Source organism: Dendrobates tinctorius, unplaced genomic scaffold (assembly GCF_039654945.1).
Source record: "Dendrobates tinctorius isolate UK_male_01 unplaced genomic scaffold, ASM3965494v1 ptg000172l, whole genome shotgun sequence".
Taxonomy (NCBI): Eukaryota; Metazoa; Chordata; class Amphibia; order Anura; family Dendrobatidae; genus Dendrobates; species Dendrobates tinctorius.
Window position 1 is genome coordinate 3,482,667 of NW_027361839.1, and position 27,069 is coordinate 3,509,735.

At 43.9% G+C, this 27,069-nt stretch overlaps 1 protein-coding gene across 2 annotated transcripts in view; it reads right to left on the reverse strand.

Annotated features, from left to right (window-relative positions):
• LOC141053893 (uncharacterized) overlaps positions 1-27,069 on the reverse strand; it is a 116,916-nt gene that overhangs the window by 25,953 nt on the left and 63,894 nt on the right. The window lies entirely within an intron of this gene.

The following is a 27,069-nucleotide window of genomic DNA, read 5'->3' on the forward strand; positions in this document are numbered from 1 at the left end:
AGGCTTGAAAAAATGCGTTCACATTAGTCAGAATAGGATCATCTGGTTTCAAAGAAAACGCCCAATCCTGGGGATCGCCACGCAGCAAAGAGATGACAATTTTAACCTGCTGCGCGGGGCTCCCTGACGAGTTAGGCTTCAAAGCAAAAAACAATCCACAATTATTTTTGAAACTCAAAAATTTAGATCGATCCCCAGAAAATACATCAGGTGTGGGGATCTTTGGTTCAACAGCATGTGAACGAGTAAGATAGGCGGAAATTCCTCGCACTTCAGCAGCGAGCTGCTCCACCCAATCAGACACTTGCTTTATCTCCATTGAGAGAAGAAAAAAAAAATTCCCCCTACGGCCTCAGAGATATAGAGGAAAGAATATACACACACCTTTTTTTTTTTTTTTTTTTTTTTTAAACACAATTCTTTCCTGCTATTGAGTACCCCAGGATCTGCGGTTTGGCGGGTGATTCTGTTATGATTGAGTCACCATAGGAGGCATAAACAGAAATACAAGCTAAGTCGAGAAAACCAGAGAAGTTGGCAACTATCAGATTGCAGACCCCTGAACCTATCAACACAACTAGCAGTAGCCGTGGGGGGTTCCTACGATGACCTAGACCCCTCGATCACAGCCGGAGAGATACATAGGCCTAAAGAAGGAAAGGGGAAAACTAACTGCCCCAGAGCAGACCCCAAAGCAATAGGCAGCCCCCCACATATAATGACGGTGAAGCAAGATGAAAACACTTACACAGACAGAAAGACAGGCTGAGCAAAGACGGGGCCCAAAAACTACCTAGATAGGAACGGATAGGAAGGCTGCTGTCTGCAATCTGCCAAAACCCTATCAGAGACAAAAGCCAACAAGCTGATATAAAAATGGCCCTGAAGCAACTAAGCTTCAAAAACTAAATCAACACTCAGGTACTTTCAGAAGACAGAGCTCACGGAACACTGCACACTCCAGCAGGGAGTGGCAGAATCCAAAAAGCAAGAAAAACAAAAATCTTAGATGCAAAAAGGCAAAACAGAAAACTTAGCTTTAGGAGAGCAGGAATCAGACTGGTGTCCAAGAGTCCACAGAGAAATCACCCGCACGGCAGAAAGGGCGTAGGCTGCCTTAAATCCAGTCAGTGACTCCACTCAGCCAATCGTCTTCATTAGTCCCAGGTGCCTGATAATCAGGCTCACTACCTTCCTTCACTAGAATAGGGAGTTCACCAGGCCTCAGTGACGGAGGGGAAAATGAACTCACAACACAACCCTACATGTAAACTGTTCTACATGTTCCCAACCCTACATGTAATCTATTCTACATGTTCCCAGCCCTACATGTAATCTGTTCTACATGTTCCCAACCCTACATGTAATCTGTTCTACATGTTCCCAACCCTACATGTAATCTGTTCTACATGTTCCCAGCCCTACATGTAATCTGCTCTACATGTTCCCAGCCCTACATGTAATCTGTTCTACATGTTCCCAACCCTACATGTAATCTGTTCTACATGTTCCCAACCCTACATGTAATCTGTTCTACATGTTCCCAACCCTACATGTAATCTGTTCTACATGTTCCCAACCCTACATGTAATCTGTTCTACATGTTCCCATCCCTACATGTAATCTGTTCTACATGTTCCCAGCCCTACATGTAATCTATTCTACATGTTCCCAACCCTACATGTAATCTGTTCTACATGTTCCCAACCCTACATGTAATCTATTCTACATGTTCCCAACCCTACATGTAATCTGTTCTACATGTTCCCAACCCTGCATGTAATCTATTCTACATGTTCCCAACCCTGCATGTAATCTCTGTTCCCAACCCTGCATGTAATCTCTGTTCCCAACCCTGCATGTAATCTCTGTTCCCAACCCTGCATGTAATCTCTGTTCCCAACCCTGCATGTAATCTCTGTTCCCAACCCTGCATGTAATCTCTGTTCCCCACCCTGCACGTAATCTGTTCCCAACCCTGCATGTGATCTATTCTACATGTTCCCAACCCTGCATGTGATCTATTCTACATGTTCCCAACCCTGCATGTGATCTATTCTACATGTTCCCAACCCTATGTGTTGTCATTCTTACATAAAAATCAACTCTAAATGCTCTCAAGTCTATAAATGTGATCCACTTTACAGAAATTCAATCCTGCTCAAGATCTGCTCTACATGTTCTCAACCCTACATCAAATCCACTTTAAATGTTGAGAACCCTATAAGAGATCTACTGTTACAACTATTCAATTAATCTACTCCACTTCTGCTGGTGTAGGTTCACTGCGCTTTATCAAGACCAAAGTCAGCGCAGCCGTCTACCAGGACATTTTACAGTACTTCATGCTTCCCTCTGCTGACACCAGACCCAACAATGCAGACGGGCTGAAGGCTGCTACCTGGGCTTCCATAACCCCTCAGCAGTGCCACAGGCTGATTACCTCCATGCCACGCCGCATTGATGCAGGAATTGATGAAGAAGGAGCCCCGACCAAGTATTGAGTGCATTTACTGATCATACATTTCAGTAGGCCAACATTTCAGATTTTACAATCATTTTTCAGGCTGGTGTTATAAAGTATTCTAATTTCCTGAGATAATGACTTTTGGGTTCTCATTGGCTGTAAGCCATAATCATCAACATTACCAGAAATAAACCCGGGAAATAGATCACTCTGTGTGTAATGACTCTAGAGAATAGAGGAGAGTCTGTATTGAAGAACTGAAATAAATTCACTTTTAGATGATATTCTAATTTTGTGAGATGCACCTGTAGTTGGCACTAAGAAATGCTGCATTTTTTGCTGCAAAAAGCACAGGAAATAAAAAATAAAAAGCTGGAGAGGTTCTTTAAATCCAAGTCCCCTGTCTGATGCTCACCTTCTGACATCTTCATGTATTATCACCTCCGCTCCGGTCTATCCTCAGCTGTTTGTGGCCTGTGTTATTTATTCCCTGTATGTGGTATTATCCAGTGACTATGTGGTGGTAATATGCGATCTGGTCATGCTGTGATGGTATTTGTTCCCTGTATGAGGTATTATTTGATCCGTATGTGGTGATAATCTGTGGTCTGGTCACATTGTGGAGGCATTTGTCCCTTATATGTGGTTTTATCAAGTCACTATGTGGTGGTAATATGTGGTCTGGTCATGGAGTGGCGCTATTTGTCCCTTATATGTAGTTTTATCTGGTCACTAAGTGGTGGTGATATGTGGTCTGGTCATGGAGTGGTGCTTTGTACCTTGTATGGAGTATTAATTGGTCTTGATATAGTGGATTGGGTAGTGTATGGAGGTTACTTGTTCTCTCACAACCACGTCACTTAATCAAAATGGTGGCGCCTGCACACTTTCTCTTATCTGTTAGTGCCTATTATATTGCTGTGTCTCAAAGAAAATATGGTGCTGTCATGTGCGCCTGCGCATTAGCATCTATTGTGTTCCGATAGATGCTACTGCGCATGCGCCACCTCTGGCACCATTTTGTTGGAGCCGTTGGCGGCGCTTGCGCAGTAGCATCTATCGGAATGCCCCCGACGACGCCATATTGATGGTGAAATTTTTTCTTTGAAACGCAGGAAGATAATAGGCACTAACTGACAAGTGCAGGCGCCGGCGCCGCCATTTTCATTAAGTGACATGCATTTTTTCAAATACACAAATTAGTATATTCATTATGTAACTAGGGGGCGGGTCATGAGGGAGCAGTGAGCTACCAGCAGGCTGCATTATGAATATATAATCTGAGCACCGCATACATCGACCCCGCCCCTGGAGCACGAGAATCTCATTAACTACAAACTGAATATAAAGATTAAGAAACAGCAGCAAGACGGATTTCATCAACCAAGGTATCATTGTAATCAGTATAACGGCGCCAGCCAGAAACTGTTTGTGGGTTACTGTGCACAATACTGTGGACAGGGGCACTTTAACCCCTCCATGCACACGAGAGAAAGGCTGACAGCACTCACTAAGTGTGGACGTCCGTTCAACCTCCAAGGAACCTACTTGGAAAATCAGCGCCATCAAATAGAGACAGAACAGCGTCCAATCACAAGTGGTGAACTTCAAAGAAACTATTTTTATTCCTCCGTAAATATACGTTTCGACCTATAACAGGTCTTTATCCAGTCTACAAAAAGTCACAAAGGGCTGGCTGATATAGTGTGGAGACCAAGTGTGCACCAAGCACCACAGAAGCCAAACCCATCCATATTAGATCCATTATTTATACAAACCTTCATACAGAGTACACGCACCTTCACTATGAATAACCTGCGTGACACCTTACATATTAAGCAGATGAACGAGAAGCGGTTCCTCGTTACAGAATGGAGGAACATGAAGGTGCGGGGCTTGAGATTGACGGAAGACACTCAATATGAACATATTCATCTTTGATGGAACATACGATTCTACCTTTGTGCATTATATTTAATAACAATCATCATGTCTATTCCCCGACTCCTCCTTCCACCTTCTTGTTCCTCCCTCTACCATCCTTTACAATGTTAATTCATCTGTATAATATACAGTGGGTACGGAAAGTATTCACACCCCTTTACAGTTTTCACTCTTTGTTTCATTGCAGCCATTTGGTAAATTTAGAAAAGTTGATTTTTTTCTCATTAATGTACACTCTGCACCCCATCCTGACTGAAAAAAACAGAAATGTAGAAATTTTTGCAAATTTATTAAAAAAGAAAAACAAATCTCACACAGTCATAAGTATTCAGACCCTTCTTGGGAATGATGCCACAAGTTTTTCACCCCTGGATTTGGGGATCCTCGGCCATTCTTCCTTGTAGATCCTCTCCAGTTCCGTCAGGTTGGATGGTGAGCGTTGGTGGACAGCCATTTTCAGGTCTCTCCAGAGATGCTCCATTGGGTTTAGGTCAAGGCTCTGGCTGGGCCAGTCAAGAATGGTCACAGCATTGTTTTGAAGCCACTCCTTTGTTTTTGTTGCTGTGTGCTTATGGTCATTGTCTTGTTGGAAGGTGAACCTTCGGCCAAGTCTGAGGTCCAGAGCTCTCTGGAAGAGGTTTTCTTCCAGGATATCTGTACTTGACCGCATTCATGCTTCCTTCAATTATAACCAGTCATCCTATCCCTGCAGCTGAAAAACTCCCCCATAGCATGATGCTACCACCACCATGTTTCACTGTTGGGATTGTATTGGGCAGGTGATGAGCAGTGCCTGGTTTTCTCCACATATACCGCTTAGAATTATCACCAAAAAGTTCTATCTTCGTCTCATCAGACCAGAGCATCTTATTTCTCATAGTCTGGGAGTCCTTTATGAGTTTTTTTAGCAAACTCTATGCAGGCTTTCATATGTCTTCCACTGAGGAGAGGCTTCGGTCGGGCCACTCTGCCATAAAGGCCTGACTGGTGGAGGGCTGCAGTGATAGTTGACTTTATGCAACTTTCTCCCATCTCACTACTGCATCTGTGGAGCTCAGCCAGTGATCTTGGGGTTCTTCTTTACTTCTCTCACCAAGGCTCTTCTCCCACGATTGCTCAGTTTGGCTGGATGGCCAGTTCTAGGAAGACTTCTGGTGGTCCCAAACTTTTTCCGTTTAAGGATTATGGAGGCCACTGTGCTCTTACGAACCTTGAGTACTGCAGAAATTCTTTTGTAACCTTGGCCAGATCTGTGCCTTGCCACAATTCTGTCTCTGAGCTCCTTGGCCAGTTCCTTTGACCTCATGATTCTCATTTGGAATCATAGAATCATAGAGTTGGAAGGGACCTCCTGGGCCATCTGGTCCAACCCCCTGCTCAAAGCAGGATTCACTAAATTATCTGAGACAGATATCTGTCCAGCCTCTGTTTGAAGGCTTCCATTGAAGGAGAACTCACCACTTCTCGTGGCAGCCTGTTCCACTCATTGATCACTCTAAAGGCCCCGTCTCACTAAGCAATCTCGGTAGCGAGATCGCTGCTGAGTCACAACTTTTGTGACGTAACAGCGATCTCACCAGCGAGATCGCTGTGTGTGACAGCGATCAGCGAGCGGCCCCCCTGCCGGTATCGCTGATCGCTGCAAGAAATCTCTGGACATTTCTTTGGTCGCTGGTCTCCCGCTGGCCAGCACGCATCGCTGTGTGTGACAGCGGGAGACCAGCGATCAGGTGTAAAAAATAATAAAAAAAATAAAAAATATAGTTATTCTCACCTTCCGATGTCCCGTTCAGCCATCCCGCCTCTCTCCACGCTCCGGTCCCAGTGATCCTTTGCACGAATGACCGCGAGACTTTGTTATCCCGCGAGACCGTGTCATCTCGCGGTCATTCATGCAAAGGATCACTGGGACCGGAGCGTGGAGAGAGGCCGGAAGACTGCGCGGGACATCGGATGGTGAGAATAACTATATTTTTTATTTTTATTCTATTTTTTACAGGATGGCCAGCGATGCCGGGCGCTCGGCATCGCTGTGCTGATCGCTGGTGAAGCTGTCTGTGTGACAGCTCACCAGCGTTCACATAGCGACTTACTAGCGATCCTGACACCTTGATATCGGTGTCGGGATCGCTGGTAAGTCACTTAGTGAGACGGGGCCTTTACTGTCAAAAAGTTTTTTCTAATATCTAATCTGTGTCTCCTCCCATTCAGTTTCATCCCATTGCTTCTAGTCTTTCCTTGTGCAAATGAGAATAAAGATGATCCTTCTACAATGTGACAGCCCTTCAGATATCTGCAGACAGCTATTAAGTCTCCTCTCAGTCTTCTCTTCTGCAAGCTAAACATTCCCAAATCCTGCAACCTTTCCTCATAAGACAGGGTTTGCAGACTGGTCACCATTCTGGTCGCTCTTCTCTGAACTTTCTCCAGTTTGTTGATGTCTTTTTTAAAATGTGGTGCCCAAAACTGGACACAATATTCCAGATGAGGTCTGACCAAAGAGGAGTAGAGGGCAATAATGACTTCACGTGATCTAGACTGTATGCTTCTGTTAATACATCCTAGAATTGCATTTGTCTTTTTTGCTGCTGCATCACACTGTTTACTCATATTCAGTCTGTGATCTATTAGTATACCCAAGTCTTTTTCACATGTGCTGTTGCTTAGCCCTATTCCTCCCATTCTGTATATGCTTTTTTCATTTTTATTGCCCAGATGTAGTACTTTGCATTTTTCCCTGTTAAAAACCATTCTGTTAGTTGCTGCCCACTTCTCCAGTTTAATTATATCTTTTTGAATCCTCTCTCTCTCTTCTCTAGTATTAGCTATCCCTCCTAGCTTTGTGTCATCAGCAAATGTAATCAGTTTACCCTCAATTCCTTCATCTAAATCGTTAAAGATGTTGAACAATACAGGGCCCAGGACAGAGCCCTGTGGTACCCCACTTGAGACATTCTTCCAACTGGATGTGCAGCCATTTACGACCACTCTTTGGGTCCGATCACTAAGCCAGATATGAATCCACCTAACAGTTGCCTTGTCCATTCCATGCTTAGTCATTTTTTCAATAAGGATTGTGTGAGATACTTTGTCAAATGCTTTGCTGAAGTCAAGATATACTATATCTACAGCATTTCCCTGATCTACCCAGTCAGTGATTCTGTCATAGAAGGAAATTAAGTTAGTCTGACATGACTTATTAGTTACAAACCCATGCTGACTCTGTTTAATCACTTCATTCTTATCCAGGTACTGACATACATGTTGTTTAATAATTTGTTCAAAGATCTTTCCTGGTATAGAAGTCAGACTCACCGGCCTATAGTTGCCTGGGTCCACCTTCTTCCCCTTTTTGAAGATAGGAACAACATTTGCTCTTCTCCAGTCTTCTGGTCTTTTTGGTGTGACATGCACTGTGAACTGTGAGGTCTTATATAGACAGGTGTGCACCTTTACAAATCAAGTCCTATCAGTTTAATTATACACAGCTGGACTCCAATGAAAGAGTAGAACCATCCCAAGAAGGATGACAAGGAAATGGACTGCGTGTGACTTACATATGAGTGTCTGAGCAAAGGGGCTGAATACTTATGACCATGGGATATTTCAGTTTTTCTTAATACATTTGTAAAATTTTCTACATTTCTGTTTTTTTTTCAGCCAAGATGGGGTGCAGAGTGTACATTAATGAGAAAAAAAATGAACTTTTTTGAATTTACGAAATGGCTGCAATGAAACAAAGAGTGAAAAATTTAAAGGGGTCTGAATACTTTCTGTACCCACTGTATATTCTTCGAAACGTGTAGAATAATAAAACCACAAATAGTATTCAATAATATATCTCGGACTGATGTCTTTCTACAATCCTGCATCGTGGAGAATCTCCACAAAAAATCTCTTTGACACAAAAAAATTATGTAAAATACTGAATGTGTGAACATGGCCTGAGGATAAGTGAGAACTTGTAGATGGTGGAGGTCTAACTTCTGGGACCCGCACTGATCGGCAGGATATGGAACTTTTATCCCCATTAGAATGGAGCTCATGTTCGACTCGACCACTTATCCATTCTTTCCCTCAGTGGCTGCACTTGGCTTTTTCTGGAAGCCCCAAAGAGCATGGATGGAGTTACGGTCAGACAGACCATCTGCTGCTGCATTTTAAAATGAGGATAAAAGTGCCCCATTCTTTAGATCGATGCAGTTTCCAATGGTCGGAATTTTCCAAGAGTGGGCGGTGGGTCAGTGGAAGGTTCGAGGGGTAGAGGAGGAGCTGGGGTGGAGCTTGGGCGGAATCTCAAGGGGGCCCAAAAAATTTTTAGTATGGGGCCCTGAAATTCCTGGTGGCAGCCCTGCCAGGGCTTGCTTATATGATGGAGGAAACGTCTGCACCAATCATCAGGACTGGCTTATATGGTGAAGTCCACCTCTGCACCAATCACCAGGGCTGGCTTATATGGTGGAGACCACGTCTGCACCAATCACCAAGGCTCATTATATGGTGTGGAGACCACGTCTGCACCAATCACCAGGGTGTCCACCATATAACCAGCCCTTGGTGATTTTGTGTATATGTGGCGCCCCTGAGGGTTCAGTCACCACAGAGATACTGCATCTCATCCAGAGGTGTGGTACCCCACTCTCAGGTAAGGAGGGAGCACCATCCAGGACTCTAACACCTGCACCCAACACAGATTACAGCAGCAGGGCACCCTGGATGTACCCTAAGGGAGGATGGTCTCATCCCTGGCTGGGTAGTAAAGGGTGTTGGGGGAGTGGGTGGAAAAGGTAGGAAGAATGAGGAGGAGCTAACAGAAGGGAGAGAACAGTGCAGAGAGAGTGAGTCAGACATGAGGAGAAAGTGAAAGTAAGCAGTTGTGCGGTGAGGCAGCTCCCTGTCAGAATGAGCTGCAGGGAAAGAAACAGACAGAAGGAAGCCCGAGAGGGCAGAAGGGGTCTTTGGGGCACGGGACGTGCAGAAGCCACCCATGGGGACCGTAACCAGTATTGGAGGGATGAGGTCGCAGTGGGGTTCCGGCCCCCGAGACTAGTGGAGAAATCACCAGACTCAGCTAGTAAGCCGGAGGCAGGGGCACCTCTAGGTGCTCCAGCCACAGCCACAGTTACATCGCTGAAAAGGCAGCCACACAGAAGCAAAGGGGGCAGAGGAGAGGATGTTACCCAACAGGGTCCGCGGCTGCTGGCTCGGGACACTGACTGTGCGGTGTTGGGCAGGAAGGGTGGAAAGCCAGCACAGTGAGATGGCCAGGAGAGGCATATACAGAAAGGAGTCCTGGAAAAGTGTATCCTGATCTACCTGGGAGTTTGCTGGACCGCTCACCTGGAGGACACGGCACCAAGCGGGCACCTGCGCATAAGAACTGTGAGTAAAGTTTTGGAAACTGCACCCAGCTGTGTCCTCTAATCCTTCCTGCGTCACCTGCCCTGCACCACATTCACCAACCTCACCTTTAACATCTACACCCAAGCTGCCCTGGGATACATCTCTACCTGTGGAGAGCTTAACCATCCCTGCTGCCCTGTCACCGTCCCAGAGGATCTGCATAGCAGTGTTGGTCCCCTGACCGAAAGCCACAGGTGGCGTCACAGACACTATACTTTATAAACTTTATCCCTTGTAAATATCCCTTTAATTGGACGTCCAGGGCCACGGACCAGGTCACTGCTGCCGTGACACTTCCCCTTTAAGCACTGGCCCGGTACCGAGTATCCTCACTGCCCTGGTGGGCGATCCATCCACTTCATAAAGACCATTTACAGGTCAAAACATTGTATTTTCATGGCGGAATAAACTTTCTACTGATTTTTTCACCTGATGTTGGATGGACACTGTTTTTCTTTATTTGGTACATTTTTAGTATCTAAAATGACATTGACAGAAGAATGTCTGGATAAAATTCAACATACTCCGAGGGTGTCTACAGACGATGGCCTCCAACTGCAGATAGCACCAAATACGGGCAGATGTTCAATCATATATGAAGAATAAAGTGGCAACAAAGCGGGAATCTTCATAATGATAAATATTCCTCAAACAGGATTTGGATATATCATCAGAAAGAATCACATGTGTAAATAAGGATCCGACAGGATGATAATAATGATCCAGATGAGCATTGTTACGACACCAATAAACCATACCCAGCACACAGTAATAATCAGGTCACTGCTCCGTTCCTAGAACACATGTTGTTCAGAATCATTATTTGCACACAAAAAAGTCAAACTCAAATGAAACCAAAGCGGCCAATTTACCCGAGGGAAGATCAGAACACCCCTAATGCACATTTCGCATCTGGCTTCTTCAGAGGGGTGCTAACCTTGTGCCAAAAAACAGCAGTTATGGGTTCTTCTAAGTAGCTGCTAAGCACTCTGGAAAGGAAAATGGTGGAGGCCCACAAAGTAGGGGAGGCACTGAGCCCACATCTTTTCCGGCACATGTGCCCCCAGCAGTGGAATTACAATCTAGCCGTGGCTATTAACCTGTTAAATGCAGCTGTCAATCATTTGTGCATCACTAATCCCACCCATCGGCACCTGTGTCACATGACCTCGGATCGCCGATGGGTTGGCATGAGACCCCTGTGGTTGTCATTGCCAGATAGCTATGTGGCTGGCCCAGCGCTCATAGCAAGGGAGCCATTTCTGCTACACACGGCAGCATGTGTAACAGAAGCGATCAGATGATTGCAGCTTCTAGTCTCCCATGAAGACTATTGAAGCAAGTAAAAAGTTAAAAAAAGGTTTTAAAAATATAAAAAATTAAATGTAAAAGTTTAAATCACCCCCCATTCGCCCTATTGAAAATAAAACAATAATAAAGAAACAACCACCCCCACATATTTAGCATCGCTGGGTTCAGAATCGCCCGATCTATCAATATAAAAAAAGAATCAATCGCTAAACGGTGTAACGAGAAAAAAAGTCAAAACTCCAGAATTACCGTTTATTGGTCACCACGACACTGCATTAAAATGCAATAACGGGAAATCTAAAGATCGTATCTGCACCAAAATGGTTTCAATAAAAACGTCAGCCCGGCACGCAAAAAATAAGCCCTGACCAACCCCAGATCACGAAACATGGAGACGCTACGGGTCTCGGAAAATGGCGCAAGGTTTTTTTTTGCAAACTTTGGATTTTTTTTCACCACATAAATAAAAGAGAACCTAGACCTGTTTGATATCTACGAACTCATAATGACCTGGAGAATGATGATGGCGGGGCAGTTTTAGCATTTGGTGAACATGCTAAAAAAAAAACAATTGTGAAATTTCACTTTTTTTTGCAACTTCACCACATTTGTAATTTTTTCCCTATTTTCCAGTACATGATATGGTAAAACCAATGGTGTCGTTCAAAAGTAAAACTCGTCTCGCAAAAAATAAGCCCTCACACTCTGCTATTAGAAGTGGAAAGGAAGAACAAAGACAAAAGAATCTAATTAATAAAAATATTGGAGAAAGAGAAACCAATCACAAACTAAAATGTTTCTATACTAATGCACAAAGCATGGGCAACAAACAAGGAGAATTGGAACTACTAACACAGGAAAAGAAATATGATGTCATTGGAATCACTGAAACTTGGTGGGACAATACACATGATTGGAATACAAGACTAGAAGGATACAACTTATTTGCAAGAAACAGACTTGATAAACGAGGAGGGGGTGTCGCATTGTATGTTAGAAACGCGTATATCTGCACAGAGATTGAAGCTTCAGAGACTGGGAGTACTGTGGAAACTGTTTGGGTAAGAATACAAGGACAGAACAATGGAAAGGACACCATTGTAGGCATTTACTACAGGCCGCCTGTGCAAGCTGAAGATATGGATGAACTCTTTATGCATCAAATGGACAAGTTCTCCAAAAAATATGACATAGTTGTCATGGGAGATTTCAACTATCCAGACATTTGTTGGGAATCTCTCTCAGGCAAAACTAACAGGTCAAGGAAATTCTTATCCTCTCTTGCTGACAACTTTATCTTCCAAAAGGTAGGGGAGAAAACAAGGGGAACTGCTACCTTGGATCTAATCCTTATAAACAGGGAGGAAATGGTTGAGGAGGTAAAAGTGGCTGGGACCCTAGGAGGTAGCGACCATGCTATTTTAGAATTTTGGATAACTAGAGGAGGAAGACCTGTGAAGACTCAGACGTCAAGGTTAGATTTCAGAATGGCAGATTCAGAAAGAGAATTGGAGGGATCCAATGGCTGGATATCCTTAAAGACAAAAATGTCCAGGAAGGATGGGAAATCTTGAAAAATGAAATTCTCAAAGCACAATTGCTAACAATTCCGAAATAAGGGAAGAATAGGAAGCATTTAAGGAAACCAGGATGGATGAACACAGAACTTAAGCACATGCTAAAAAGGAAGAAAAAAATGTTTATAAAATGGAAAGAGGGAGGCATATCTAAAGAAGAATATAATGCTGGCTGCAGAACCTGCAGGGCACAAATCAGATTATCTAAAGCTGAAAATGAATTGAGGCTTGCAAGAGATGTCAAAAGCAATAATAAAGGATTTTGGGGATATGTCAAAAGTAAAAGAAAAGTCAAAGATGCTATAGGATTTTTACATGATGAAAATGATGAAATGGTAAGACAGGATGTTGAGAAGGCTGAACTTTTAAATTCCTATTTTGCATCTGTTTTCTCTCAGAAAGGAAATGTAACATCAACTGTTATTCACTGTCCTATTAAGGGAATAGAAGAATCCAGGATATCTATAAACAGAAAGATAGTGAGGAAACACTTAGCTAACCTAAATGAATTCAAGTCTCCAGGTCCAGATGAATTACACCCCAGAGTACTGAAGGAGATAGCAGAAGAAATTTTTGAACCCCTCTCCATAATCTTTTAAAATTCTTGGAGAACAGGAGAAGTGCCAGAAGACTGGAGAAGAGAAAATGTTGTTCCTATCTTCAAAAAGGGGAAGAAGGTGGACCCAGGCAACTATAGGCCGGTGAGTCTGACTTCTATACCAGGAAAGATCTTTGAACAAATTATTAAACAACATGTATGTCAGTACCTGGATAAGAATGAAGTGATTAAGCAGAGTCAGCATGGGTTTGTAACTAATAAGTCATGTCAGACTAACTTAATTTCCTTCTATGACGGTATCACTGATTGGGTGGATCAAGGAAATGCTGTAGATATATTATATGTTGACTTCAGCAAAGCATTTGACAAAGTCTCTCATACAATCCTTATTGAAAAAATGACTAAGTATGGAATGGACAAGGCAACTGTTAGGTAGATTCATAACTGGCTTAATGATCGGACCCAAAGAGTGGTCGTAAATGGCTGCACATCCAGTTGGAAGAATGTCTCAAGTGGGGTACCACAGGGCTCTGTCCTGGGCCCTGTATTGTTCAACATCTTTATCAACGATTTAGATGAAGGAATTGAGGGTAAACGGATTAAATTTGCTGATGACACAAAGCTAGGAGGGATAGCTAATACTAGAGAAGAGAGAGAGAGGATTCAAAAAGATATAAATAAACTGGAGCAGTGGGCAGCAACTAACAAAATGGTTTTTAACAGGGAAAAATGCAAAGTACTACATCTGGGCAATAAAAATGAAAAAAGCATATACAGAATGGGAGGAATAGGGCTAAGTGACAGCACAAGTGAAAAAGACTTGGGTATACTAATCGATCACAGAATGAATATGAGTCAACAGTGTGATGCAGCAGCAAAAAAGGCAAATGCAATTCTAGGATGAATTAACAGAAGCATACAGTCTAGATCACGTGAAGTCATTATTGCCCTCTACTCCTCTTTGGTCAGACCTCATCTGGAATATTGTGTCCAGTTTTGGGCACCACATTTTAAAAAAGACATCAACAAACTGGAGCAAGTTCAGAAAAGAGCGACCAGAATGGTGACCGGTCTGCAAACCCTGTCTTATGAGGAAAGGTTGCAGGATTTGGGAATGTTTAGTTTGCAAAAGAGAAGACTGAGAGGAGACTTAATAGCTGTCTACAAATATCTAAAGGGCTGTCACATTGTAGAAGGATCAACTTTATTCTCATTTGCACTAGGAAAGACTAGAAGCAATGGGATGAAACTGAATGGGAGGAGACACAGATTAGATATTAGAAAAAACTTTTTGACAGTTAGAGTGATCAATGAGTGGAACAAGCTGCCACGAGAAGTGGTGAGTTCTCCTTCAATGGAAGTCTTCAAACAGAGGCTGGACAGACATCTGACTGGGATGATTTAGCGAATCCTGCTTTGAGCAGGGGGTTGGACCAGATGGCCCAGGAGGTCCCTTCCAACTCTACGATTCTATGATTCTATGATTCTATGATATTGACTGAAAAATATAAAAGTTATGGCTCTGGGAAGCAGGGGAGAAAAAATAGGAAAGTAAAAAAGAAGTATGGCCCGGAGGTGAAGGGGTTCAAATAGAATTCTGCCCACAATGATCACAGGTATGTGTGCAGGAAAGGGCACAGAATCTCAGGAAGTGAACATCTCGCTGGCCATTAACCATAGTGGTGGATCAATCATGCTTTGGCGTTGGGTTGCACAGGGAACATTTCACGGGTAGAGGGAAGAATGAATTCAATAAATTCTTGATGCAAACATAAAACCATCTGTATAAAAAGCTGAAGGTGAGAAGAGGAAGAGAATGAGGAAGAGGATGGCTGCTACAAATGGAGAATGACCCTAAATGCATCACAATCCACAATAGACGACCTCAGAAGGCGCAAGATGAAGGTTTAACAATGGCCCTCACAGTCCCCTGATCTGATCATCATTGACAATCTGTGGCTAAACCTCAAAATAGCAGAGGAAGCAAGACACCCCAGGAATCTCACAGAACGGGAGGAATTCTCCAAGGGAGAATGGAGGAAAATAGTGCATTTCTCGTGCACAACTGTCCCACTCACAAATAAAACAACAATACTTGGTATATCCAAGCTGCAGTCCAAGAAGAAGGAAGTGCAACAACTTTTAGAACGCCACATATGTTGCCGTTATAAATTTTATAATTAACATGGGTCAGAAGTAACTCCATATTCTCATACTTTTCTTTCATGTGTGCGGCATGTCCAATAGGTATAGAAAAAGAGATATTTCTGTTGTGTAGTAAAACAGCCTTCAGACTTAAAACTGACGAGTCAATCAACAGTCGCCATTCCTTCGGGTCATGTTTGCATCCAAGAGCACCAAACAACCCCAAGACATTGTTGCAAAAGGTTAAACTGTCGACATGGTTGAAAAATTGATTAAGGTCTTCTTGACGACTGCGGAAAACAGAAACTATTGTCGCTGGTAATAAGAGATTCCATGGATTGGATGTAGAAGGCTCAAAGTCTGGGTCTGCAGCAGTTTCATTTTCCACTGACATTGTTTGTTCATCTTCATAGTCCTCCATTGTCCATACTTTGGGCGGCTTTGGAAGATGAAGAGTTTCATGGTATTCTGCCACCGATATACGTGGATGAGATGTGTCTGAGGGATGTGATCACGAATCTCTATATAAACAATGGGGGATAGCATTACTCGCCAGCCTGTGCTCCCAATCCCTATCAGCGACGCGTGGTGGTCCAGAAGGATGATGCAGTGATGAATTCAACAGGCTTTATTTACAGTAGCTTGATGAGATGAGATCTCAAGGAAGATGAAGGAATGGAGATGAGGTAGGAGTGAGGACTGTAGGTTAGAGCTGTTATAGAAGCACCAGATTAGCTCTTTGACAATCTACAATATGGTTTCCGCCCCCATCACTCCACTGAGACAGCCCTGACCAAAATTACTAATGACCTACTTACAGCCAAATCAAATGGACAATACTCTATACTCCTGCTTCTAGACCTGTCCGCTGCATTTGACACAGTTGACCACTGCTTCCTACTACAGATCCTCTCCTCCTTCGGCATCAAAGGCCTTGCCCTATCCTGGATCTCCTCATACCTTTCCAACCACACATTCAGCGTCTCCCACTCCCACACCACCTCCTCATCCCACCCTCTCTCTGTTGGAGTCCCCCAAGGCTCTGTTTTAGGACCCCTACTCTTCTCAATCTATACACTTGGTCTGGGGCAACTCATAAAGTCCCATGGATTCCACTACCACCTTTATGCTGATGACACTCAGATCTACCTCTCTGGCCCAGACGTCACCTCTCTGCTGTCCAGAATCCCAGAGTGTCTATCAGCCATATCCTCCTTCTTCTCCTCTCGCTTCCTCAAACTCAATGTAGACAAATCTGAACTCATCATCTTTCCGCCATCTCACAGATCTTCTTTACCTGACCTAGCTATAACAATTAATGACACCACACTTTCCCCAGTACCAGAAGTCCGCTGCCTCGGAGTAACCTTTGACTCTGCCCTGTCCTTCAAACTGCACATCCAAGCTCTTTCAACCTCCTGTCGCCTCCAGCTCAAAAATATTTCCAGAATCCGTCCTTTCCTCAACCCTCAATCTACTAAAATGCTTGTGCATGCCCTCATCATCTCCCGCCTCGACTACTGCAACATCCTTTTCCATGGTCTCCCTGCTAACACCCTCGCACCTCTCCAGTCCATCCTTAACTCTGCCGCCCGACAGATTCATCTCTCTCCTCGCTACTCCTCCGCTTCTCCCCTCTGCAAATCTCTTCACTGGCTCCCTTTCCCTCAGCGTATCCAGTTCAATTTACTAATTCTGACCTACAAGGCCATCTATAACCTGTCTCCCCCATATGTCTCTGAACTAATCTCCCGATACCTTCCCTCACGTAATCTCCGGTCCTCCCAAGACCTCCTTCTCTCCTCCACACTTATTCGCTCCTCACCCAACCGCCTCCAAGACTTCTCCCGAATAGCCCCTTTTCTCTGGAATTCTTTGCCCCAACAAGTCCGACTATCAACCACATTTGGATCCTTCAGACGGAACCTGAAAACCCACCTCTTCAAGAAAGCCTACAGCCTGCAATGACCCCGCTACCTCCTTCTCTCTCACCACTACCGGTGATATCACCTCAACCAACACCGGAACTGCTGCAACCCACCAACCTACTGTCTCCTTCCCCACCATCCTGTAGCATGTAAGCCCGAAAGGGCAGGGTCCTCTCTCCACTCTGTGTCAGTCTGTCATTGTTAGTTTGTTTACTGTAAGTGATATCTGTAATTTGTATGTAACCCATTCTCATCTACAGCACCATGGAATCAATGGTGCTATATAATTAAATAATAATAATAATAATTAATAATAATTAGAGATGATAGGAGCTCCAGGTTGGAGGTAGCAAGAAAATCCTTTCTCCAGCTCTGCAGCGCATGTGTGTTACAAGATGGCCCGGAGTACAAAAACAGGAAACAGAACGAAAAAGATAGGAGGAGCTATAGACAGAGAGGTATTATGGAAAAGTACCATAACAAAATATTACAGTGTAATAAAGCAATGGCCAGTAGATGGCAGCAAAGTATAACAAATACAATAGATGATAAACTAAGTATATACCATTACATAAATGTCCATGTATGGCTGAAAGTCTATCAGAATAAACTGCAACAGCACACTCCCCGTCTGAAATCCTTGGATTTCACATATCAACAGTCTCAAATTGGGAGTGTTTACCTGAAGTACATGGAGGGATACCTCAACCTGTAAGAGAAAAAACAATGAATGCAATGCGACAATAACATATTGTATAACAAGATAGACGAATGTCTATAACAAGTTCCTGTAGCAATCCAAACGATAACCCATCGTCGGATTGGTGTAGCCACACTAGGCCAAACTGTCTCCAACCCATTTGTAATCTAAAGGTCTAAGTTCCTTGAAAGAGTTCCTACTAATTGGATGGATAATCAATCCTCAACCGGTATGAGTTAGATAATGTCTGATATAGGCCTAATGAAGGATTTGGGGTCACCTTGCTTAGCAACTGTCACTTCTACCTTGCGTACCTTGCCATCGCCACTTGGAAAGGTTTTAGATATAAGTCCCATAGGCCATGCGTTTCTTTCCTCCATCTGGTCTTTCATGAGGACAATATCTCCTATGTTATGAATGGGTCACCGAGGAGAAAAAAACAACACAAACTAAGTCTCAGAAAACCAGAGAGGTTGGTAACTATGCAGAATGCAGATCCCTGATCCTAACCACACAACTAGCAGCAGTCGTGGAGTGTTCCTGCGATGATCCTACACGCCTCGTCACAACCGGAGAGCTAAATAAGCCTAAAGCAGGAAAAGAGGAAAACTAACTGCCCCAGAGCAGACCCCAAAGGAAAGACAGCCCTCCACATGTATTGACGGTGAAACAAGATGAAAACACAAACAAAGGCAGGAAAATAGGCTGAGCAAACGATGGGGCCAAACTAACTAGAAAGGACAGGAAAGGAAAGACACTGTCTGCAATCTGCCAAAAACCCTACCAAAATAATGCCCAACACTTCTGATAGCAAAATTAACCCTGAAGTCACTAGACTTCTCCCACTATATCAGCACTCTGCAATATTCTGAGACAGAGCAAAAAGAGGCCAATCTAATAAGGGACAAAAAAGGCAAATTGGCAAATACAGATAAATAAGAGTGGAAATTCAGCACAGCCCCTAGCCGGGGATGGCTGACCACACCAAAAACTCAATTGACCAACAAGAGCAAGTGTGAACATTAGCAAAAACAAACTTAACTTGAGAAGACAGGAACAGAGCTGAAGTCCAAGACCTGAGAAGCAGACTGAATCACCAGCACCAGGAAAGGGTGTCGGCTGTCTTATATCCAGTCTGATACTCCAGAGATCCAATCGTTATCCTCCTCATCAGGTGGCAGATCACTACCAACTAAACCAACCTCACTACCTCCTGTCACCACCAGAGGGAGAACGGAAGGAGAACTCTTAACTAGTGGAGCAGAAAATAAGTTCACAACAGTACCCCCCTTTGAGGAGGGGTCACCGAACCCTCATCCATGCCACCAGGCCGATCAGGATGGGCCCGGTGAAAAGCACGAACCAATTTATTGGCATGAATATCAGAGGCAGAGACCCAAGAATTATCCTCCTGGCCATAACCCTTCCATTTGACCAAATACTGGAGTCTCCATCTAACCAAACGAGAATCCAATATTTTCTCTACCTCATATTCCACATTGCCTTTAGCCAATGCAGGGTCAGGAGGTGCCGCCACAGGAACTACTGGCTCAACAAATCTCTTCAACAGTGATTTGTGAAATACGTTATGGATTTTGAACGTAACTGGAAGAGCCAATCGAAAAGAAACAGGATTAAGAATCTCCAAAATCTTATAAGGTCCAATAAATCTAGGCTTAAATTTTGGAGATGCAACCTTCATAGGAATATTCTTAGACGACAACCAAACCATATCACCCACTTTAAACCGGGGACCAATGGTCCTATGCCGGTTGGAAAAATGCTGGGCCTTTTCCTGAGAGAGTGACAACTTATCCACCACTTGGTCCCATATCTGCTGCATTCTCACAACCACAGTGTCCACACCTGGGCAGGACGAAGATTCCACTTGCCCTGAAGAGAATCGAGGATGAAACCCAAAATTACAGAAAAAGGGTGACATCAAAGTGGCAGAACTAGCCCTATTGTTCAGCGCAAATTCGACCAAGGGCAAAAATGAGACCCAATCATCTTGAACAGCAGATATAAAACATCTTAAATAAGACTCCAGGGTCTGGTTTGTTCTCTCAGTCTGCCCATTGGTCTGAGGATGAAACGCGGAGGAGAAGGATAACTGAATTCCCAGATTGGAACAAAAGGCTTTCCAGAATCTGGAAACAAACTGGACCCCCTCTTTCGGACACAATGATCTCAGGAATTCCTTGTAACCGAACCACCTGTTGTAAAAACAAGGGTACCAACTCAGCAGAAGATGGCAACTTTGGGAGTGGTACAAGATGGACCATCTTCGAAAATCTATCACAAATCACCCAGATAACAGTCATTCTCTGAGAGACAGGAAGATCAGAAATAAAATCCATTGAGATATGGGTCCATGGCCTTTTGGGCACCGGCAGGGGCATCAGCAACCCACTAGAAAAATACCTATAAATTTACGATAGAAATAAGCAAAACCCAAAAACTTCTGGAGTGCCTTCAAAGAAGTAGGCCGAACCCAATCATAAATGGCCTGTACCTTGGCCGGGTCCATTTCAATAGTCGATGGAGATAAGATAAATCCCAAAATTGACATCCTCTGTACACCAAAGAGGCATTTCGATCCCTTAACAAACAGGGAATTCTCCCTCAAAATCCAGAACACAGTCCGGACATGTTCCACATGGGAATCCCAATCACTAGAAAAGATCAAAATATCATCCAGATAGATGATCAAAAACTTATCCACAAAGTCCCGGAAAATATCATTCATAAAGGACTGGAAGACAGAAGGGGCATTAGAGAACCGAAAAGGCATCACCAGGTACTCAAAATGTCCCTCCGGAGTATTAAACGCCGTCTTCCATTCATCCCCGTGCCTGATGCAAATAAGATTATACGCCCCCCTGAGGTCAAGCTTAGTAAACCAGCAGGCACTCTTAACTCTGGAGAATAAATCAGACATCAGAGGTAACGGGTACTGATATTTAACCGTCATCTTGTTACGGCAACGATAATCAATACACGGTCTTAATGAACCATCTTTCTTGGCCACAAAAAAAAACCAGCTCCTAAAGGTGACGAGGATGGTCTAATATGACCCTTCTCCAACGACTCCTTAATATAGGATCGTATAGCATCATGTTTGGGTACAGATAAGTTGAAAAGCCGACCCTTGGGAAATTTACACCCAGGCATCAACTCAATTGCACAGTCATAACTCCTATGAGGGGGCAAAGACGCAGACTTACTCTCACTAAATACATCAGAAAAATCGGCCAGATAATCAGGAATATCATGAGACTGAGGAGAGGTAGAGAAAACAGGAGTGTCCCTAAGAACACACTGACAACCCCAACTCACCACAGACACAGATTTCCAATCCAAAACTGGGTTATGAGCTTGCAACCAGGGGAAACCCATAACAATAGTATCATGCAAATTATGCAGCACCAAAAACTTACAATTTTCTTGGTGGTCTGGGGCAACTCGCATTATCATCTGGGTCCAAAACTGAGGTTTATTCTCCGCCAAAGGAGTAGCATCAATACCCCTCAAAGGAATAGGCGTCTGCAGAGGCGTCATGGACAAACCACAACGTTTAGCAAAGTCCAAATCCATCAGATTCAGAGCTGCTCCTGAATCCACAAAAGCCTTAGTGGAAAACGTGGACAAGGAGCAGATCAGAGTAATTGCCAAAAGGAACTTTGGTTGTACACTGCCCACAGCAAATGTGTGTGCAAAACGTTTTTCTCATTTAGGACAGACAGAAATAGTATGAGGCGTCTCCACAGAAAAAACACAGCTTATTACACCTTCTAAACTCCTGATGCTGCGCCCTAGACAAAACCCCATCACATTACATAGGTTCAGACTTTTGTTGAAAAGGTGGCAACACCTCTCGTGTAGTTTTACGTTCACGTAAACGCCGATCAACTTGAATGGCTAATGACATAGAATCGTGAAGACCAGAGGGAACAGGAAATCCCACCATAATATCCTTTACGGTTTCTGATAAACCCTTGCGAAAGAGAGCTGCCAAGGCACTATCATTCTATGTAGTAAGGACCGCCCACTTTCGGAATTTTTGACAGTATAACTCTGCAGGATCCTGACCCTGGTTTGATGCCAACAGGGTTCTCTCAGCTTGATTAACGGCATTAGGTTCATCATACAACAACCCCAAGGTTTGAAAAAATGCATCCACATTAGACAGAATAGGATTTTCAGGTGTCATAGAAAAAGCCCAATCCTGGGGATCGCCGCGCAGTAAGGAGATGACAATTTTAACCTGCTGCACAGAGCTCCCCGATGAGTTAGGCTTCAAGGCAAGAAATAATTTACAATTATTATTAAAATTCAGAAATTTAGACCGATCCCCAGAAAACACATCAGGAGTAGGGATCTTGGGTTCAGCAGCATGTGACTGAATAAGGTAGGTGGAAATTCCCTGTACTTCAGCAGCAAGCTGCTCCACACGATCAGACAGTTTCTTAATCTCCATTAGGAGAAAAAAAATCCTCCTACGGCCTCAGAGAAAAAGAGGAAAAAATATATTAAAAAAAATTCTGACAGTTTTTTTTTTTAAACAATTTTTTCCTGCTTTTGAGTAAACTAGAATCTGCAGCATGGCTGGTGATTCTGTTATGAATGGGTCACCGAGGAGAAAAAAACAACACAAGCTAAGTCTCAGAAAACCAGAGAGGTTGGTAACTATGCAGATTGCAGATCCCTGATCCTAACCACACAACTAGCAGCAGTCGTGGAGCGTTCCTACGATGATCCTAGACGCCTCGTCACAACCGGAGAGTTAAATAAGCCTAAAGCAGGAAAAGAGGAAAACTAACTGCCCCAGAGCAGACCCCAAAGGAAAGACAGCCCCCACATGTATTGACGGTGAAACAAGATGAAAACACAAACAAAGGCAGGAAAATAGGCTGAGCAAACTATGGGGTCAAACTAACTAGAAAGGACAGGAAAGGAAAGACACTGTCTGCAATCTGCCAAAAACCCTACCAAAATAATGTCCAACACTTCTGATAGCAAAATTAACCCTGAAGTCACTAGACTTCTCCCACTATATCAGCACTCTGCAATATTCTGAGACAGAGCAAAAAGAGGCCAATCTAATAAGGGACAAAAAAAGCAAATTGGCAAATACAGATAAACAAGAGTGGAGATTCAGCACAGCCCCCAGCCGGGGCTGGCTGACCACACCAAAAACTGAATTGACCAACAAGAGCAAGTGTGAACATTAGCAAAAACAAACTTAACTTGAGAAGACTGGTACAGAGCTGAAGTCCAAGACCTGAGAAGCAGACTGAATCACCAGCGCCAGGATAGGGCGTCGGCTGTCTTATATCCAGTCTGATACTCCAAAGATCCAATCGTTATCCTCCTCATCAGGTGGCAGATCACTACCAACTAAACCAACCTCACTACCTCCTGTCACCACCAGAGGGAGAACGGAAGGAGAACTCTCAACTGGTGGAGCAGAAAATAAGTTCACAACACTCCTACTTGTAAATTTGGCTTTACTTGTTGCCATTTTCTTCATTTTTGGAGTAGTGTCAGGTACTCTTTCCATCTATTCCAGAAACAATAAGCCAGATGTTGCACATGCTTCCACCGTTTCTGATATTTGTCACCGGACACAGAATCTTCAGGCGGGTTAAGAACAGTTCCAAGTTTCTGGGTGAGGAGAGTTGCCGGAGTGAGAATAGTAGGAGATTCTGGATCCATAGATATGGGTACAAGAGGTCTTGAGTTTACTATAGCAGAGATTTCTGCTAAGAAAGTGGTCAAGGTCTCGTAAGTGAGTCTTGAAAGATTTGAGTCCATCAGCATAGATTCCAGTATCCGACGAGTAATGCCTATCATTCTTTCCCATGATCCACCCATATGGGAAGCATAAGGAGGATTGCAGACCTAGGTACAGCCATTGGTTGTCAAGAAGTTCTAGACTGGTGTTGAATTCAGTTGTAGTTCTCGACAGGCCCCTACAAAATTTGTTCCACAATCAGATCTTAATTGTTTTACTGGTCCTCTGATGGAGAAGAATCGTCTTAGGGCATTGATGAAACTGGAGGAATCCATAGACTCTATCACTTCTATGTGTATTGCTCGTACACTCATGCACGTGAACAACACCACCCAACATTTACTTTCTGCATGTCCGCCTCTGGTATGACGTGCAGCAACTGCCCTTTTGCCCAAAAACGTCCAAGCCAACATAGGTAAATGGAGGCTCTGTGCTTGTCCTATCGGCAGGCAAATCAGACATCTGTTGTTGTTGCAGTTTTCCTCTTGTCTTACGACACTGAACACAATGATGAATTGAATGGGAAATCGGTCTCTTTGCTCCCACAATCCAGAGGCCTGCAGCTCTTAAGGCTCCTTCAATGAAGTGTCTGCCTTGATGTTTGATTTTTTTTCTTGGTAATGTCGTATTAGTAAAGTGGTGATATGGTGATGACCAGGAATAGTTAGAGGATTCTTTTCTGCCTCATCCAATTTAGCCTTGATTAAACGACCAACTCTCAATAAACACCTCTCGTCTATTACTGGGTTTAAGTTGACAATGGGGCTGTTTTTTACGTATACATTCCAGTTCCTTGTGAAAAACATTCTGCTGCACATTGCGTATCACAAAGAGTTCACTCAGAGCAATGTCTTCTGCAGAGAGAGGCTTATGGCAGATATGCCAACCATGACAATCAGTGTTACTGTCCTTATCGCGATAGCATTGTACAATGTGTCCTAACCTTGCAATGGCACGAACCAACCTCGTCCATCTCGAGAAGCGATCAAAACGCCGACAGTCCAAGCCAACCTTCTCCTTGAATTTTGTAATGAAGGTGCTGACATCAGGATGGATCTCTGGGTCGACATCTGGATCCTGAAGGTTGAAGCTGTCTTCAATGGCAGTCTCTTCGCATTGGTCGTGAAGGAACCCTGGTCCTGTTAACCAAGAAGAGCTTGCGAAGGCATCAATAGACACTGGTCTTGTAGCAAGGTCCGCAGGGTTAAGATGGGAAGGGACATGCTGTCATTGCTGGGGCCTAGAGGATTTCCTGATCATTTCCACGCGGTTACCGACATAGTCGTGGAAGCGTTTCGTCTGCTTATATATGTAGCCCAGAACTACCTTACTGTCTGTGTAGAATTTTGTGTCATCCACGTGAATAGCTAATTCGCTCTGTATGAAGTCTGTAATCTCTATGGCTAGAACAGCCCCACAGAGCTCGAGTCTGGGTATGGTGTGCTCGGGTTTAGGACCCAGTTTAGCCTTTCCAAACAGAAATCCAACATGGGCTGCGTTGTTAGAGTCTACAACCTTCAAGTGACAGCGGCAATAGCTTCAGTGGAAGCATCAGCGAATACATGAATCTCTTTCCTTTGACTCGTAGCTAGGGATGCCGGAGTGTTACAACGTGGTATGTGGATCTTATCCAAGGAGCAAAGAGATTCTCTCCATGACTTCCACCTTAGTTGTCGGTCCGCAGGGAGTGGTACATCCCAGTCCTTAATGCACTCTGAGAGTTGTCTCAGCAGGAGCTTGACTTGTATAGTCAGGGATGCGACAAACCCAAGTGGATCATATAGACTGTTCCCGCGCTTAGTAAATGGTTTTTCCACACCACTAACCTGAAAGCTGAAGGAGTCCTTTAGCAAGTTCCACCTCAGGCCTAGGCTTCTCTGTACTGGTGGATTGTCTGGGTCTAGATTCAAGTCCCTAAATTCTGCGGCATGATCATTAGGGTTAAAGGCCTTCATGACAACAGCACTATTGGAGGCAATTTTATGCAATCTTAAATGAGCTTTAGAAAGCATACCTTGTGTTCGTTTGAGCAGATCTATGGCTTCTTCTGCTGTGGGCAGGGATTTAAGACCGTCGTCCACGTAGAAGTCCTTTTCAACGAACTGTTGGGCATCCTTCCTGAACTCTGCTGCGCCATTGGAGGCGGTCCTACGCAGGCCATATGTAGCGACCACAGGAGAAGGAACTGTTTCCGAACACATGCACCTTCATGCAGTATTCGACCAGTTCCTTGTTGGTGTCATTGTCTCGGTGCCATAGAAAACGGAGATAATTTCTGTGATCTTGTTGCACAACGAAACAATGGAACATTTGTACGATGTCGGCGGTAATGGCGACCGGTTCCTCTCTGAATCTCATGAGCACTCCCACCAGGTTATTAGTCAGGTTCGAACCAATGAGGAGAACGTCATTCAGAGATACGCCGTCATGTTTGGCACTTGAATCGAACACCACTCTGATATGTTTCGGTTTTCTTGGATGATATAGTCCAAAGGAAGGTAGATACAAGCATTCTTCATCAGCTTGCAATGGTGGAGCTGGCTCTGCGTGGTCATTGCGAAATATCTTGTCCATAAAGGCTATGAAATGTTCCTTCATTTCAGGCTTGTTCCTCAATGTTGTCTGCAATGAGATGAATCTAGATAAGGCCTGTTCTCTGTTGTTAGGAAGCCTGGACCTTGAAGCCTTGAAGGGTAAGGGAGCAACCCAGCGGTCAGATTCGCTTTTGAAGAATCTACTGTCAATCATTTTAAGAAACTCCTTGTCTTCTATGGATAAGGCGACTTTGTTGTCATCTTTTGTTGTGTGAAACACTGTTCTCCCTAAGTTATCACCGTAGGGAGTAGGAATGATGTCAGGCTCTTGGATGCAATCAGAGAACCTTTCACTTCGTAGTGATGAGGGCATGGTTTAAAGTGAGTTGCGCGACCATTTTGGAGCACATACGTTTTACAGGCGTTGACTTCGGATGCCTTGTGACTCCTATCCAAACATACATCGCCCACGATTACCCAGCCTAGGTCGAGTCTTTGGGCGTAAGGAGCATCATCTGGGCCATTACATTGTTGGCGCACCTTGTGGACCTTCAGAATGTCCCTCCCGAGTAGGACCAGAATATCAGCATTCATGTCCTGAGGAGGGATTTCTTTAGTCAGGTGCCTCAAGTGGTGATGATGAAGCGCGGCTTCCGGAGTGGGAATCTCCTCCCTGTTATCAGGTATCTGGTCACATTCAATTA